Raw genomic sequence first — 19,480 nt, 5'->3', positions numbered from 1 at the left:
ATAGTTTCACAGAGTGCGTGGTTGATAAAGATATCCATTTGATAATGAGTGTATAAGGGATTCAGAGCATAAGAAATATGTGTTGTTGTTGTTCAATTTTAATTATGTATTTGGGTGAAGGCAATGAAACAATAGTCTTTTGTTTTTTAAATTACTTTTGAATAGACTAGCTGTGATTGGCTAGCATCCTAGGAACCATGCAATTGGCACATCCTCCCCCAAACCCCAAGGGCTGATGCAGGCTGAATGTGTTTGGCGTGTATGGACGAACCACTCCTGTTCATATTATTTTTGCTGATTTGTGTAATGGTCACTATCAATTCTTGATATCTATTTTCCATGCATCCGCATTTCACACAATAGTTTTCATGTTAATGCTTTTATTATTTAAACAGGTTTCTGCAATTATGTATTCGGAACTCATATGCGTGAAATAACTTTAACGCCATTACGGTACACAAAAGCCAGTGTACCGTAAATCTCTATTCGTTCTCAACTTTCTTACTAGGTGGCAGCACCTTCGGTAAAAACATGCGCTATGAAGGCGCGTGCCAGATTGACAATATTGATTTTGTTGACTAAAACATTGAGCATACTCAGTTTAACGCTAGGGATAGGTTTCTGTGTGTGAATGGTTCAAGTTAAAGATATTCTTAGTTCCGTACAGCTGATTAGTGAAGGATTTTGAATTAATCAGAAAAGAAACTTCTGCAAATGAAAGATGTGCTATTTTACAAGCTATGCCGTTTGTTTGTTTTCATTCAGTCCACATGTAGCATCCGAAACCATGGTATGTATGGCTACTCAAGTGTTGTCAACAGCCCACGAAATGTGGATGACTGTACGGTAACGAAACGCAGTAGCTTCAAGTGATTGAACTGGTTTAGTCAGTGAAATAATAGATTTTCGACGCTTATTTCCACTTGCTTTTAAAACCATGTGCAACAGTGAACTGAGAAAAAAGAATTAAACGTACAGGAATTACAAGAGGTGGATTGTGATAAGTATGGGTAAGTAAAAGCTGAATATTGGCACCGCAGTAACAGCAGAATTATCACGCTGAAATTATTTTTTAATTAGGTGTGTTATTTAATTTTGTAAAAAGAGGGTATACTTTTATTCTTTCACCCTCTCTTTTTTATTATAAAAGTTGTGTTGTGTTTTGAGGAATCACTAGGGAAAAGGGAGCTTCAAACTTTTTGCAGAATTCATGTGGAAAACTGTCAACAGAAAGTGTTTTTTGGAAAATCACAGCTACCGTTGTTAAGTGGAATAGTTTGTAACGTCACTCTTAATAAAAATGAATAATATTTTTTAAATGCTTCAGATTTTTGTTTTTTTTTTTAAATTTTACTTTTCAATACTTTCATTGTCATTCAAATCGGAAGTGAGTTGTTTTTATTAGGTTTTACATGGCAGGATAAGAACTATGTAGGAAAAGTGTCTTTACAGGGGTGGGGCAATGTCGGTCATCGACAGCCTGGATAACGGAATTATTGATGCATTAAATTGTTGCAGGCCAACGAGCAGAAGAGTAATTTCGCCTTTAATGAGAGTGTAAATTTTTTAACTTCTAAGGCTTTTCATTTACTGCACTCATTAACTTGTAAAGAAGTATTAATAAGATTTGCAAAGATAACTTTCAGCATTTATCGACTGGTGATAAACCCGTTTAGTTAATAAATGAACATTACACTATAGGAAAATTAAGCAACTTGCCTGGAATAAAACATAGAAATTAAGAACAATAGAAACTTATGATGTATACTCTGGCAGAGATGGATCTTAATATTTTAATGGAAGATTTCTACCTCCTGTGGATAAATTTATGCGAAAAAAACTGAAGACGTAAAAGAAAATTAAAATATCGAATAAATAATAAATGGAACGTAGCACGTGTGTAAATCCTTACATTATTATGAATGAGAGCAAGACGTGTGTAGTAAAACAAAGTTTATTGAGACATGATGGTAGGGAGCAGTGATCAAGTCTGCTAAATTATTTTTAAATCTTTTGAACTAGATATTCAAATTGACGTACTTCAGATATCTTGTTTATTTATTCAAGTGGTAGTATCATAAATAGCATTAATCTGCTGCTTTTACATGTCTTAAAGCATGATTAGTACAGCGCATAAAGTTAAAAATATTTGTGACATTACATATAATAAAGGGTATATGTAATTTAGAATTATTGATGCTACAGTAGTAACGAAATTATTGATGACATAATAAAAAAAAAGCAAAGCTGTAAGATTTCTGCAAAAGATGAAATAATGTATTATAATATGTAGGCCAATAGGTAGTGTTAATTTATTTCCCAGATTTTTATCATTTTGATCATGGTTTAATTTCAGATTTGAATGTAATACACAAAGAAAGAAAACATGTAGGTTAACTAGAAGTAACTAACGATTAATTTTTGTAATTAGGATTTGGACTGGACACCCAAACATTGGATATTCATATTTAGATCTTCCATTACACACACACACACACAGTAGTGTATGAAAAAAGTTGAAACACAGTCTTTCAAAATTGTGTAAAATAAGAATGAATTGAATGGATATTGTCACATTTATTCCATTGTTTATATTTAACAGCTGTTATCTGATGTCATATTGAATATATCATCTACAGGGTAATGAATTAGTAATATGCACTTTACAGTTGTTAATTTGGTTCTTGTAAGCAATTGAAAAAGTATTTTAATGTGATCCATAAAATGAAATGTTACACTTGCAAGATCCCTTCATAAAAGAAATTATATTTCGTGGGCTTCAATATTATATTGTCATTTTTAAAGAATTGTTCGTGGGTTGAAGATTTTAGCAGCAGATGTAAAACTTTTTTAACCGCTAGTTAAAAGTATTCACCCTGAGAATATTTAGTGGCAAAAAAACTGAGTTAACTATTTATAAAACTAATAACAAATAAGCTTTAGCTTCATACATTAATTCATCAGCAATACAAAAAAAAAAAAAGATATACAAAATAATTGAAATATACATTTCTTCAAGTACTGTATATTTATTCGGTGAAAAGTGTGGAACAGGTTGAGCAATTGAAACATAGTTAGTAAGTAGATATGTAAATGATATTTTTACTTCCAATTCTTTTATTTACTTTCATTACATTTGGTTTTAATTCTGTGCAACCTTTGGGGGTCGGAGGGTTATATATCTATATGAAAACAGATTTGATACATCTTTGAATGCAGGTGGCCATATTAGTTAGACCTCTAATTTAACACAGTATGATATCAATATATAATATTCAATGGGGCATATAATATTATTAATTAATAATAACTTTCTTGATAATTTAATATTAATGTATATGCTTCAAAGGGTGCTTTTTAAAAGGAAATATAATTTGTTATCTAAGTTAATAATTCAGTGCCTTCCATTTAAAAAAGCATCCAGTGAGATGAAGAAAAACACCTTCATAGTAAATCATGATCAGAACTGATCACAACATACTATGAAGGATGATCATGACGTGATCAGATGTGTTAGAGGGTTTGTGACAATTTGGCTCTGTATGACTTATTATTGCACATCATATCAACCTGAAGACACGATGATTATACAGAAGAACAGTATTAGCTGGGAAGAAGTATTTAATGCAGACAAAGTTGAGTTTGTTATTGAAGTATTGTATTGTACTATTCTTGAGGTTCTACCAAGCTTATTTGGGGTTTCAGTTTCATGTGTCAGGAGTTGAAAAGACTGATATCAGTAACAACTTGCTTCTAATGTGCAACACCACTGACTTGAAAATGGTTGACATTTTCAACTTGTTAAATATAGAGAAATTTTCATAGGTTACTTTCATAGGAATGACTCAAGTGTGATGGCAAAGGGCATAGTTGAGAGAGCTTCACCTTGTGTGACTCTTTTTGAAGTTGTATAGTCATACAAGTATTTTGGTGCATGACTTTTTTAAAATTTATTGTATTAGGTTATCCCTGCCACTTTGATGACTCTGCTGCATATATACAAAATCATTCAAATAAAAGCCAGTAAAAAAAAAGAATTTCTGATCAGAAATGTATTACCCAGTCAAAATTAAGTCCAACCACTCCTCAAGCTGCTTCTTGCATATAGTTACTATTGTAGTTCAAGGAGCTACCATTAAGTTTACTCACCATCACAACAAAATCCATACAGTACTGAATTCTGGTCTGCCAAAGCCAAAAGTTTATGACTTAGAGCAGATATAATCTTTTAAGGGCACAAAAGGTGATATATTGTTGTACACGTTGGAACTAATGACATTAAAAGTAGGAGATCTGTGGACTTACTTAACAAGTACAGGTCAATGTTGAAAAAAAGTTACGAGTTAGAGTTAAAATTGAAAATGTCTGCAATTCTGCCAGACATGATAGGAAGGAGTATACGATGAGAGCCTTGTCAGGCACTGCATCCAGGAAAATGTCTGCAATTCTGCCCAGACACAATAGAAAGGAGTATATGATGAGAGCCTTGTCAGTCAATTCAGCCCTGGATAGATTGTGCAAGGCTCATGGGGTAGAATTTTTTCTGAGCGTGGTCTGTGCTTGTTAATAGAAGAGACTGCTTCTACAGGGATGGGATATGCATAAATAGAAAGGGTGCAAGAATGTTTGCTGATGCCATAGAGGCCATCATTAGGTGGGTCGGAAAACTGCTTGCTTGGGAGATTCACAGACTAATAGATTAACAGTAGCTGCAAACAGAGATGGAAGTGATTCTTGCTCTGCTTCTATTGGAATGAGCAACAGCCTGGAAAGCAAGTTGCTAAGGATTTCAAGTACTGCTGGGAGTCATCATGAAAAAAGTAAATACATGGGCTGTGTTAGGGTAACTAAGAGTAAGAGCAGATGCTTGTATACTTGTGTGTACACCAGTGCTAGGAGCATGGTAAATAAATTTGATGAATTTGAAGTGCTGGTCAAGACATCAAATGTGGACATTGTTGGGATATCAGAGATGTGATGTCATACAGATATAAGGAATGCAGAATTTGAATATGGGGAGTACATTGTGGACAGACAGGATAGGAGGGAGGTTATGCTTTTAGTTAAGAAGCACATAAAATCTAAGGCACTACATCCAGTTGATATGAGTAGCCACTGCAATGTTCATAAGCACTGGAAAAGCAGAAATGAGAGTTGGAGGGTATTAAAGGCCAATTGACTCTGATGAGTACAATGTACAAAGAAATAGTTGGCCAGTAAATCAGAATGTGTTATAATGGATGATTTTAACTTTATAGATATTAACTGGAACTTGTCAGTTTGTCTCTCACGCACTAGTAAGACATTTGTGGATTTATTGGATGACCTTTCTACACCAGCATGTTAGAGAAGCAACAAGAAAGTAATACTCTTTATCTCATCAGCAATGATTAATCATGCATTAAGAATCTGCAGATAAAAGAACCACTAGGTCGCAGTGATCACAATATAATGAAGTGGGATTTACTTAAAGATGTAACCAGGGTCTTGCAAAGGTATTTGGGGACCCAGATAGATAAGGGATTAAGGGGCCTTGTTTATTTATGTTGAGACAAAAAGTATTAAATGGAGCATATTTTTATTACGTATTAATTATTACAATTATTTTAATATTATTAAAATATAATTATTATAACATTGTTATGTTTTGATAAATAGTCAAAACAATTACCTATAGTAGACATTAAATGCTGTCATCAACTTGACACAAAAAGGGAATTTACACAAATGTTTTATGTATTGATTATTAGAGTATAATTAAATAGTCAAAACAAAACAATCACCTATAATTAAATAGTCAAAACAAAATAACCTATAACAGACATATTAAATGTTATTATCAATTTGATACAAAGAGGGAATTCATACAAATATATTTTATGTATTTTTAGTTTTTTTTTTTTTTTAGAAGTTTTTTTCTACCCAGTTATTAATTAAATCCTCAAAAGAACATTCAATTGATAATATTGCACAAGCATTTAATTTTTCTTGAAGCATTGATGCTTGAAGTTTGTTTTTATTAACTTTAATTTACCGAAAGATCTTTCAGCTGATGCTACTGTTTCAGGGAGAGTCAAAAAAATTCTTAAAGCAACAAATATATTAGCATTGACATTAGTAGGGGTATACGATGCAAGAAAGCAAGCTTATCATCAGCCAAAAAAACATCCCATTTCATCCCTCAATTCGTTCCAAATGCCTGTCCAGCTCAGCCTTAAATTTATTTAGGCTATTAGCTTCCACAACAAAAGATGGAAGCCTGTTCCATCAATCAACTACCTGCTGGCTAAAGGCAAATTTCCGCACATCTTTTCTACAACTATCTTTCCTCAGTTTGAAACTGTGCCCCCTCAGTTCTTAGTCTGAGCAAGACGAAGAATCCCATCAGCATTCAGCTTGCTCAACCCATTGAAGGCTTTATACACCTCACAGGTGCCTACTCTCCAGGCGCTGCAATTTGCAGAACTTAAGCCTTTCGTGGTAACAGCACCCCTTTATTCCCCCCAAAGGGGGGTGCATGATAAATAATATAATGTATGTTAATATAATATAATGTGTGCTAATAATATAAATAAAATAATAATTATTATAATATAATAATATAATATAATCTATGATAAGTAATAAAATGTATTTCAGATTTCTAATATTATCTTTGCTTCATGTCATATCCTTTAAATATGTAATTTCCGAATAAATAATATTTGAGATGTCATTTGAATAATCTGCATAAAAATCTTTGAGGTTTTCCCTCAAATATGATTTTGATGCTTTTTTAATGTTTATGAGAAAATCAAATTTTTTTTGTCACTTGTGGTAATATATCAAAACAGTCATGTAATTATTGTATAGCAATGTCAATAAAGTTAAAATAAAATGTTATTTTAATTTTTTCATCTAAATCTGTTATTATTTCATCTTTATAATTTTCATCATAAAACCTTTTCTTTTTTCTTTCCTACTTTCAGGAAAATCTGTATTTATTTGCAATTTTCTATCCCCATCCTAGGCAATAATATTTCTTTAAATTTTTCTCTTTTCTCACGTAATCTTTCCTTTTCAGCGTTTAGTAAATATTCTGCACAATCTATAGTCCAATCAGGGGACTACATATATTTGCTTATTTTACTGACTTCACTCAATAAATCATACCATATAATAATGAATATAATGAAAGATAATTTTTGAATTTGTTTCAGAAAACTGCTGGCCTCTGAAGCAACAGCATTATCAGTGACTATGTTTAAGTTCTTCTAAGGCATCCAATAATTCCCTTAATTGAAATCTAACTGCCTTCATTGATTCAGTTTTGCTCTCAATCTTGTATTACTAAGAGGTTTTAAAGTAGTGTTTAAATGCCTACCGAGAATATTCCAATGAATATTCTTGGGGGCAAATATTTGTACTGGCATTGTATTATTCTAAAAAATATTTTGCATTCTAAATTGTTTAAAGCCGCATCACCAACGATAAGATTTAATGAATGTGCAGTACATGGGATATGCATAGTGCTTGGCACAGTACTTGAAACTTTAGCTTAAACCCCTTTATATTGGACTTTCATGTTTGCACCATTATCATAACACTGGCTTCTGCAATTTTTTTTATATCAATATGAAATTTTCCTAATATTTTTAATAACAGATTTGTTAAGCCTTCTCCACTGTGATCAGTTGCTTCAAAAAATCCAGTAAAATGTTTGTTCTCTTATTTTGAATTCATTTTTATTCTTGTAATATAATGTAATATAACTGAGGTTTTCTCGTTATGTGAAATATCTGGTTTACAATCCACTTGAATGCTATAGTATTTAGCTTTTTTTTCCTCCATTCGAAATTTGTTTTAAAACTTCAACGCTGAGTTCACTTAAAAATTTATTTTGAGATCTGTTCGACAGGTGATTCTTTCTTACATTTTTATTTTTAATGGAGTTTAGATATTCTGGCAGAAGCACATCATATTCTGATAATTCTATCAAGCCAAAAAAATTTCCATTTCCATTTGAACTAAAGTCTTCATTAGACCCTCTTTGTGGCAAATTTATACTACATAAAAATAATATTACTGAAAAAATTCTTTCATATAACATTTTCAGATTCTATTTTTCCTCATTTAATAATTTTTGTGTTGACTTATCTATCATTTGACCTGCATTTAGTCTTAAGTGTAATTCTTGCTATTGACAAAAACAATTTATATGTATTTTTCTTACTTCATGATCTGTAAGCGAAACACTAAGTTATTTTCAATTATTATAACTATTTACAAATTTATTTGGTGTATTTGATTTGTGAAATAATAAACAACAAAAGCAATACACAGTCAGTGCTTAATGAATACATTAAGCGATTAATGTGATTAATTACTTTTCCATTTTTTAAAGTTACTTTATAATAACTAGTTAAATTTTCTGTTATCAACTGAGTTACATGGAAAAATTACATCAGTTACCTGTTTGGGACCTAGATTTACAAACTTAACTCTCAAATCATCATTAATTATTTTTGTCCATGTGGCTGGATCATCACAACTAATTATATTTTTATCTTCTGAAAGTTTTATTGAGTCACTATTACAAAAATTATTTGATGCCTTTTGATGATCTTCAATGATGTTTGTTATACATTGTGGTAAATCATTCTTTTGTTCTTCATTTTCTTTTATTTTCTTTTGACACATCTTCAAATACTTCAGTCTTTTGCTCTTTGTCAACAAGCATTGATGATCGTGTGGATGGTCGTTGCCCTTCATCTTGTGTGAAAAATAACCAGCATGACATTCCCAGGTATTTTTGTTTTTCTTCTACGTTTTTCTTTATTCCTCTCTTTTTTGCTCCAGAATGATGTACTCATTTTGTAGACATTTTTTCACTAATCTCTATTAAATAAAATTAATTATTTATTAATGAAAATATTAATAATTAATATTATATATACCCAGTGGACATCCTTAGTAAAAATAATTATTACTCAGTCTGCAAATCACAAAACAGCAATAAACACAAATATAACTTCACTACTGTATGCATGTTCATGGGGAATTTACACCAACTAGTTACTGGGTTTGTGTGCAAGCTTTCTTGTGTTGGATGAGGCTGCAGGGATAGATAAGGAGCTGAGACAATAGGGACCAGCAGACCTACAGATAAACTAGTTCGCTGAACTGATGTGTTCTTGGAATATTTCCAAAATTATTTTATTAATTGACAAAGGTCTGTGAAAGTTTTAATGAATTAAATTGTTATTAAAAAATAAAACAAAAACATTTAAGCTCTTATTTTAAGGCTCCAAAATACTTATCAAGATTGTATTATTTTGTCTATTAAATTTTTTAAAAACATTTCAAATTCTATGCTTCCTCGATTGGGGCCCCTAAATCAGGGACCCTGGTGCAGTGCATCCAATGCCCCCCCCCCATTTGCATGGCCCTGGATGTAACTGCCATCAGGGGTAAAGGGAATGGTTTTTGATTTCTTAAAGGTGACTACAGTGGTCTCAGACAATTTTTAAATTCCGTACAGTGGGATCAACTGATCTGATGTTCCATCAGTAAATTTTTAATGGGAAGGATTCAAGGAAATAATCAAAGAAGCTACTAGGCTTTTCATATCAACAAAAATACTATTCAAATCTTAGACCTAAATGGATGTCACACAAACTGATCAGACTAGTGACAGAAAAGAAAAATTAAGAAAGCAAAGGCAGGTTATTAGAAATCTTTGGCAAAGAATGCTCAGAATAAACATCAAAGACTTCTTTATTTATGTAAACTCCAGAGGGAATGGGATGAATCAAATTGGTCCACTTAATATCGATGGTTCAACAAGCTGGACAGGTATTTTGAACGAACAGAGGGGTGAAGTGGAAGTGGTGTTTTTTTTTTTTTTTTTTTTTTTTGGCTGATGCTGCATAAGCTTGCTTTCTTGCATCAAATGCCTCTACTAATGCTAATGCTAATGATCTTGCTTAGATAGCTGACAAACTGAATGAATATTTTGTATCTACATTCACACATGAGGAATTCTCTAGGGAAGTGGAGGACAAAAGTTTATCAAACTCTAAAAGGGAACTAAAGGAATGTGGAAGAGAAATTGTTGAAGTTAAATATAAGAAAGACACCTGAGGTGGCTGGGATCTATCCATTTATATTAGGGGAGGCATCAAAGGAAGTAAGCAAACCCTTAACCATAATTATGAGAGCATCCTTGGATTCAGGGGAAGTCCCTGTGGACTGGAGATGTGCAAATGTTTTCCCAATTCACATAGGGAACATGAGTAATTCCAGACCTGTTAGTTTTACTTCTGTTCCAGAGAAAATAATGGAATCACTGGTTAAAGAAGTAATGCAGAATTATCTAAACAAGACTGCTGTTATAGTTCAGACATAGCATGGATACGTTAAGGGGAAATCTTGTCTGACCAATTTGGTTGGATACTATGATGCTGTCACAAAGGAACTGGATGCAAAAAATAGTTTTGATATCATATACAGTACTTGGATTTCAGGAAAGCTTTTGATACTGTTGCACCATATAGCAAGTTGCTGGTATGGATAAAGGGATGGTTGAGTGGGAGAAGACAGAGAGTAGTAATCAATGGACACTGTTCTTTGTGGACTAATGTTATTAGTGGTTTGGTGTTGGGCCCATTGTTGTTTTCTGTATTTATCAGTGATATTGATGAAGGCATATCAAGCCTAATGTCAGAGTTTGCAGATGATAGAAAGGATGGCAGGTTTGTTATTGACAGTAATCATAGTATGCTACTGCAACAGGATATAGAAAATTTAGACAGATCAGCTGAGAAGTGTCAATTGAAATTTAACATTGACAAATGCAAAGTACTGCATATGGGTAGCAGTAACCTCAGAGTAATATACCAACTGTATGGTATTACACTCAGGGTAGTGGAAAATGAAAAAAAGCTGGGGGTAATTGTGCAGTCAGAGAGGAAGTTCTCTGAGCAATGTAGACAGCTGCCAGGACAGTTCATGGGGTTTTGTCAATGATGTACAGGAATTTTGCTATCAGGGATAAAGAGATTATCCCACTGTATAAGGCATTGGTCAAGCGACATTTTGAGTACTGTATACAGGTCTCTAGGCCTCAATTTAGAAAGGACGTGGAGCTGTTGGAACTAATACAGAAAAGGGAATGAGATTGGAGGGGAGCAAAGGGATGCTCTCACCGAGAAAGACTTCAGTTCTGCAATTTGCAGTGTTAGTGCACTAAGCACCTGCAAAGCGATCTGATTGAGGTGTTTAAGGCTTTGAAGGGTTTGAGCAAGCTCAATGGTGATGGGATTCTTCCTCTTGCTCAGATTATGCACTTGAGGGGGCATAAATTCAAATTGAGGAAAGACTGTTGCAGAATAGGTGTGTGTCAATTTGCCTTTAGCCAGCGAGTGGTTGATTGCTGGAACAAACTTCCATCTGGTGTTTTGGAAGTTGATAGCTTAAATAAATTCAAAGGAAGAATTAGACAAACTTTTGGAGGGAATGGATTGGGAAATGGGAATTGTTTGTTTATTTTTTTTTTCTGATGCTGTATAAGCTTGCTTTCTTGCATCATATGCCACTACTAATGCTAATGAACACAGTCTTCGTCATGAACAGTGTCTGTATATATATAATTGTATCTGTAACAATGATATCTGTTACTCAAGAACAGTGCACTATGAACTGCCAATCTATTGAACACATGATCCATTGTGAAATACCATATCCTGCAGCACCATGAGCTGCTAGCAACCCAGCAGCACCATTAACTCCCAAGAAAGAATATCACCTGAAGACCAAAGTTTGTGTGATTCTATATTGATAGCAGCATCATGATCTTGCAAAGATGAAAAGTCATCATTGTAAACTGTATATGTAAGGCCATATCTGTCCATTCCCACAAAATATGAAACTCTGCCTGCTTCTGTTCACCCTATTTTCCCCTTATAGGCCCACTTTTTTTTTTTAGGGTTATAATCCTCTTTCAGATCAACTTTTGGTTAATTTTGTGGGAATGAACCCCATTTCCACTCTATATTGGTAAGGCAATCTTGGTCCTTGGTTTTAGGAACTGATTTCATAATATATATGCTTCCAGATTGTTGGAAGCAAGCTGACAATAAATGGACTGAAGATTTTTATTATAAAGTAGGGAAATTGGTCAGGCCCAGTGATTGGTTCACATTTTTGTTACTTATGTTGATCAGTTGCCTCCTAGAGATGTTGACAGAGGAAATGTTCGGTAGTTTGAACTTTGGAGATTGGTTAAAAATGACCTTGGCCATTTTTAATCAATGAGAACTATGAAACCAGCTATGAAAGACATCTTTATCAAGGACTATATTGTGCCTGCCACTCAGTTGAAACCTTCTTCCTTGTGTTTTCTGGTGACAGTGCTTAGCATGCTGCTTGTTTCTTCTTCAAGGTCATTCTTTTTTTTTAATGTAATGCAGTCTGAAAGGGACTGTGATTTTTGCCATCTTTGAAATGATTTCTGCTTTTCCACAAAAACTCATTTAAAGTCCTGATTAAACCATTGGTTTGCCCTTGTTTACAATTAGATGTTTTTTTCAGTCCTTTGAATAGGAATTTTGTAGCTTATTTGCTAGTGTGTGGTGGCTTGTTCAAAGTATTAAGTAAAACATGCTACTTGATTATTAGCTGTTGTGAGATGATGTATTAAGTGTTCCCTATTTAATAACTTGGTTGATAAACATGCTTAGTTTCTTCATTTTTGTAAGAAGGCATTAAGGAAATATGGAAGTCACAACTATGGTGAGAAGTGAATTTAAGTGCTTGTGGAGTACATTTTAAGTATGAAAAGTTTTGTGTAGAGCAAGTTCATGTTGCTGTTGGTTTCTGGCAGGTGGCTTTAGTTAATATATCAGGTTGGTATGGTGAAGTGCATATCCAGGTTTGTTCTGGTTTCATGATATTTTAGTTGTGGCATATTAAAATCACCAGGAAGACAAATCCAAGTTTAGATCTCTGTCTACTGATATTCATTAGGAAGTTCAAATGAATGACAGTTCAGTTAAGAACTAATCCACTTGTTTCTGCAAGAACAGTTTCACCAGAGATGGTTCAATATTAATTTGAAGATTTATCATTCCTGAAAAAAGCTCTTCTTGGTGGAAAAAAAAATTGATGCTATTAAATTAAAACTGGCAGTTAACTGGAACCAAGATTAGTAGAAAAAAGTAATTTTCTCGGATATGCCAAAATTTAATCTGCTTGACTTAAATAGTGTAGTGCATCAGATGATGGTCAGCAGAAAATAATTCACTTGTTGCAATATGGTTATTATACGTAGGTAATTTATTTGCTTCAAAAAGTCTTATGATTTTATCACATTACATTGGAGATGAATTTTACTTAATTGGTTTGTTCAGCTATTATAGACATAATATTATGACCATACATTTAAATTTTATTTGGTGTTGAATTTTAGTATTATTATTATAACAGCTAACTGATGCAAGGAAGCAGACTTTTTCTGCCCCTTCTTAAAAAAAAGGGGGGAAAATAATTCTCACACTTTCCCCATTGCCAAAGTGTGATTATCCAATTCTGCCTTGAACTTTACCAAACTCTACCTTGAGCACCATGGCCAGCAGTTTATTCTGATGATCGACAAAACACTAAAAGAATGTAAATGTCACAAGATCTAGTTTCTATTATTCCCTAAAATTTTATATTTGTGACTCTTAGTCATATAGCATTAATGTGCAAAACTTTGCTTTCAGCTAAAGAGTAATTGACTATTGGAATAAACTTTCCTGTGGTGTTGTGGTAGTGGATAGTCTGAATTAATCTAATCCTGTACCAGGTGCCTGGTCTAAGGATTGATTTTCAGGTGGCAAGATTATTAGAAGGAATGTTCAACCAGTGAGTAAATTTTATTTAATGTACCTTAAAGGTACATTAAATAAAATTTAAAGTTGTTGATCTACTTCTGTAACATTTACTGGTCACATTGGTTTATTAGGATGAGATTAAGGGGGGATTATTATTGACTTTTTTTTTTTGCTGATGCTGTATCAGAGCCATGCCGAGGGTGAGGTGAGCGAGGCTTTTGCCTCAGGTTAAAAGCTGAAAGGGGCATCAATAGAAAGATTAAACAATTGTCAACATTTTTGATTATTCCAATACATTTATTGTCTTGCTTTTGCAAGACGAAAATCTTTGTCGTGCCAGCGTGCAGATACCGAGCTCTGTGCACCAGTGTTACATAGGTCACCACCATGGTTGATGCCCCACTGGTTGTAATTTTTATAACCTCAATTTTAATTTTTTATTAAAACATGTACCAGAAATGTATTTTAAATAAGTTATATTTTTTTATTAATTTTTTTTAAAAAATATTTTAGGGGAGGGTGCAATTTTTCATTCTTGCCTCGGCATGGCCCAGTGCTGTATACTGTTGCTTCCTTGCATAATTTCCACTTCCAATACTAAATCATGCCTACATTGAATGTAATATGGCTCCATTGTAATAGACAATTATAGAAAATTTCAGGTCATCTAGCAGAGCGAAAGGTTTGTGAGTTCATCGTTTTGAAAAAAAAAAAAAAAAACCTGTATAGCTGATAACCAGCTTTTGCTGGTTTTTAGTCTTTGTTAGTTATTGTTATTAGAAGATTCAACCTAAGAGATATAACACTTTAATTTTCTTAGCCATTATTCTATGGCCATAGAATCTGGGCAGTATTACAAAGAAAAAGAACAGAAAAAATTAAAATTTTGAAAACAAGTAATTTATTATTATTATTTATTATTATTATTAGCCACATGGTGCAAGGAGGCCTGAGGCTTATGCTGCACCAGCCAAAAAAAAATTCCCAAGTTATCCTGAGAGAAAGAGAGAGAGAGAAGTAGAAAGGAATCACCAAGAAAGGAGAACAATGATGATATCCAGCTCAGGACCCTGGGTGTGCCAAGCCCATACTCACCAGATGTGAGTCCCCGTGGATAATCAAAAGAGAAAAATAAATGTTTGTTTAAAAGTAGGTGTAATGTCATTTGTCATTAAACATATTGAAGATTATTAGGAAAAAAAAAGGATACAAGGGTAGAACAAGTGATACAATGTATAAATCATTTGCAAACTGCAAAACTAATTGCTATAATTCAGGAGATTTACTAAAATGATTTGTGGATTGCTGATGTGTTTGAAGAAAGTAGTCTTGGTCTAACTTTATGATCTCTTGGATGATATTGATGTAGTGAGTTTTAAAAAAAAGGCAGAGAGGCTGAAAGTAAAATTGATAAAGTTTCTGTTTGTAATGATATTATTAGTATGTGTATGTGAATGATATGTCACATGACATTGAAGATGTCTTGGCTGAAATACTAAAATATACTGACTTTTCTCTCTGAGTTGACAAGTCAACAGACATAACAAGTAAAGCTTAGCTGTTTGCCTTCATACTAGTTTAAAATGAAGGTGAAATAATTGAGAATTTTGTTGACCAGATGACCAAAGGTCAAGACATTTTCAGCTTCTTGTCTTATTTGGTATTCTCTGATTTATCATGGAACCAGTATGTTGGAATTTGCACTTATGGTGCCCACTCAACAAAAGGCATTTTTTCACTTGTCTAAGAAAAAATCCTGATGCCATAACAACAAACTGCTTCCTCCACTAGGAAGTTCTTTTTTTAAAAAAAAACTATTGGGGAGACTTTCAAACAAGTTTCCAATGTACTGTGAACTTGGTCAGTTTTATAAAGCAGGACCCTCTTAAGTCATACATGTTTGCAAAGCTGTGTGAAAATATGCAGAAAGACTGTGTGACTCCCCTTCTAAACACTGAGGTTATATGGCTTTCAAGAAGAAAAGTTTTAACAAGGGTATTTGAGCAGCAAGAGGAAATACTGCTTTTCTTAAAAGATAATAAAGCCAGCTTTTTTGACTTTCTTGGAGATACAAAATGGCTGCTGAAACTAGCCTACTTAGCAGATATTTATCAACACCAGTGTGCAGGGCCCAGAAGAAATCACTGACAGAAAAGCTTGACCAATACTTTCTTTCTTTGTCATCAGAAATGTATGACTGAGTTAGGAATCCTTTTGAGTTCTTATCAAATTCATAAAGTTTACTCAGTCTGCAAGAAGGACAGCTGACTGAACTACAGTGTGATTGAACTGTAAATATAAAATTCAAGGAAGTGTTACCTGATCTGTTTTGGATTTCAATAAGAAAAGTATATCCTGTGATCTCAGCAAAAGTAGTGGACATCTTATTTTAGTTTTCAACTTCTTATTTCTGTAAACAAGCATTCTCGTGTCTGACAAACATTAAAAGCAAAGTAAAAATTTTTTACTGTCTGAGGAAATGCTGCGAGTGTGTTTGTCAAAAATTCCACCAAGAATTCAACATTTATACAAAAAGAAACAAACCTAAGTGTCACATTGAAAGTAAACTATATATTGATTTTGGATGTGAGCTTTATTTTGATCTGATATTTGAAAAAAAAAATTAGATAATACAAAAAAGTCAGGAAAATGCTTAATTTTTTCTTACAATGTAAGCTGACATACACTCAGTGATCATAGAATTATGACCACCTACTTAATACTGTGTTGGGCTACTGTTCACATGGATAACAGTTGCTATTTGCCTAGGCATTGACTCCATTAGATGTCTGAAGACATTCATAGGAATCTGCAACCATGCTGCTTGCAAGGCTTTCTGCAGTGTTGAAATAGATAATGGTTGCACGCCTCACTTCCCATTCCAAAACATCCCAGAGGTGTTCAATTGGATTGCAGTCACATGAATTTGGAGGCCAATCAAGATGGGTGATATCTTCACTGTCTTCTTTGAACCACTCGTACACAGTGCAGGCCCAATGACAGCGCATTATCATCTTGGAAGATCCTGTTTCTGTCCATGAAAAAATGCAACATGGCAGGGTGCACGTGGTCTCTTAAGCTGCTGGTAGACCTCACCAGTGGAATGTTGGTTCACACACACACCAGGGGTCCTAGTTCTTGCCAGCACAACATGCCCTATATTAAGCACCCACCGTCACTTGCCCGGATAGTGGGCACTATGAACGATAGACTTGTGTTGCTTGTGTCATGCAAAGGTGTCTGTAGGCGTGTTGCACCACATATTTGAACTCATCTGACCAGCACACTCATTTCCAGTTCTCCAGTATTCAACCAATGTGTTGTTGTTGACACAACAGCATTCACCATCAACAATGATCAGAGGTTAGGAGAGAGAGTGTCCCTTTTGGCTTTCTGATTTTCATGAATGGCATCAATGATGGGCTTAGAAGGCTTGATGTCAAAATTTACAAATGACATAAAGATTTTTAGAATAGTTAATGGTCAGTACCAAGCAGTGCTCCTTCAGGATAACTTGAACAGGCTACAAAGAATGGTTATAGGAAAGCGGCAGATATGTTTTAATGCAGCAAAATGCAAGGTGGGAAATAGCAACACCAAAATATATTATACACTCGGTGGGGTTGAATTAAAAATAGTAGAGAAAGAAAGGTATCTGGGAGTTATAATATGGACAGTTATGAAGTTTTTTGAGCAGTGTAAACAGGCAGCTGGGAAAGTCCATGGTATCCTATTGATGATTTATCGAACATTATCCTGTAGAGATATGGAAGTAATGGTCCCACTGCATAAGGCAATTGTAAGACCACATTTAGAATACTGTGATCAAGTATGGCAACCTCATCCAAAAAAGATATTGAGCTTCTTGAAAAGGTCCAAAGATGGTGAAATCAGCAAAGGGAAAACCTTGTGAGGAAAGACTCTGTATGTGTGGGCTACAGAGCTTGGCAACCATGCACCTCAGAGGTTACCTGATTGAGGTTTATAAGGCCCTAAGAGAGGTTAGTAAAACAAATGGAGGAATTTTCAGTATTATAGGGAATTCCAGAACTTGACATAAATTCAAATTACACGGAACAAGGTTTAGACTAGATTGTAGGAAATTCTTTTAGCTAGCGAGTCATGGGAACAGGTTGACTTCACAGGTATTTAAGGCTGACAGTTTGAATAAATTCAAAGGTCAACTGGATAGTAACCTATGTGAGGAGGGAAGAAAATAATTTGTATTTTTCTTATCTACTTTTTTTTTTCCCAGCCAGTGCAGCAAAAGCCTATGGCTTCCTTGCACTGTATGGCTATTACTATTACAGATCACTGGTTCTCTTGTGGAACCTCATGCATCCTAGTGTATAATAACATTGTCATTTTGGATATTGTTCTTGCATTCACCATATTGTATTGTGATGTCAACTGTTGCACAATGTTCTGCCGTTGAGCCCATATGATGTGCTGCACTCTTCACCCACCACCAACATCCACCTTGGTAATCCAGAGGTGGTTTGATCCATTCAACACCATTCTTCATATGCCTTAACCACAGTGGGCTCTGAGCAGCTGACAAGATGTGGTTTCCAATATAAAAGCACTCAATGCACGAGCTCCCACAATCATGCTGTTTTGAAACTCTCTGATATCTTTACTATGTCCCATAACTGCTACTTTAACACTTTGACTTGCATGATATGCAAATTACCACTGCTCTGGCTTATGAAACTGTTAGACTTTTTATACTGCGAGCTATGCTGCATAGTCCATTATGAATCGGTTGGTTGTAATTCAGTGATCACAAGTGTATCTACATTGAGATGCTGAATCAGTTTGATTGAGGGATAAGGAGAAAATCTATTGAGAGAAAAGAATTCAATTACAGAGGAGAATTAATGGAGGCTTCTGCCAGTCAACCTATCCCAAATAGAATTGGGTCTGCCAAGTATTCAAGAAGAGTTTGGACACTGCATGTATTAATTTTATCTGATGCAGCATCCTGAGGGTGGGACCCAATTTAAACTTTGTCATTGTGGTCAGTTTTTGGTTTATAGTTAACAGCCCATGTTAATAGTCTAATAATTCACAGAGAGAAGACTCTTAACGTGACAGTGTGCTGCAGTAAATCAAAATTTGGCTGCATGTAATGCCAAAGAAAGAAGATAGGCTTCTATATTGAGTGTTTAGTGTCAAGCAACATTAACTACAAAATCATTTTATAGTAAACATTTTTGTAATTAACCAAGAAAAAGTCATTTGACATTTTCTTGGTTTAACGGAAATGTGCTTATAGCCCAAGCTAACTTGCAGAGTACTAGAGATACAGTAGTGTGACATGATATGCATTGTTATTTGTATAAAGTAAAACTGAAATTGTCTCAATACAAAAATGCAATTTTGTAGTTAACGTTGTTTGACATCAATCCCTCGATATAGTGGAAAATGATAGCCAATTGTAGGCATGAGAAAGCTGTTTTCTTAATACCCATGTCTTACAGAAAGATAGTTTTAAGAAAGCTTAAGGTAAGAATGAAAAATTATGACATTTTTATTTTTTACAGTTATTTTATTTTTCATTAGGCATTTTAACAAAATTATTTTCCTAAAAATGAAAAAAAAAATAACTAGCATAATATTTGTTC

The 19,480-nt window shown here is 33.9% G+C and overlaps 1 protein-coding gene across 1 annotated transcript in view; it reads left to right on the top strand.

The window, feature by feature from the left end:
* Positions 1-844: 844 nt before the first annotated feature.
* The window catches only part of LOC150087359 (uncharacterized), a 158,517-nt gene continuing 139,881 nt past the window's right edge, over positions 845-19,480 (top strand). The window contains exon 1 of the mRNA XM_090372455.1: positions 845-1,010. The gene's annotated coding sequence lies outside the window, so the exon portion shown is untranslated. The remainder of the gene's footprint in view (positions 1,011-19,480) is intronic.

The sequence above is a fragment of the Mastigoproctus giganteus genome, chromosome 4, assembly GCF_048544385.1.
Source record: "Mastigoproctus giganteus isolate SK-2022 chromosome 4, ASM4854438v1, whole genome shotgun sequence".
Lineage (NCBI taxonomy): Eukaryota > Metazoa > Arthropoda > Arachnida > Uropygi > Thelyphonidae > Mastigoproctus > Mastigoproctus giganteus.
Note: the sequence above shows the minus strand (reverse complement) of the source record. Positions and strands in the feature narration are given on the sequence as shown.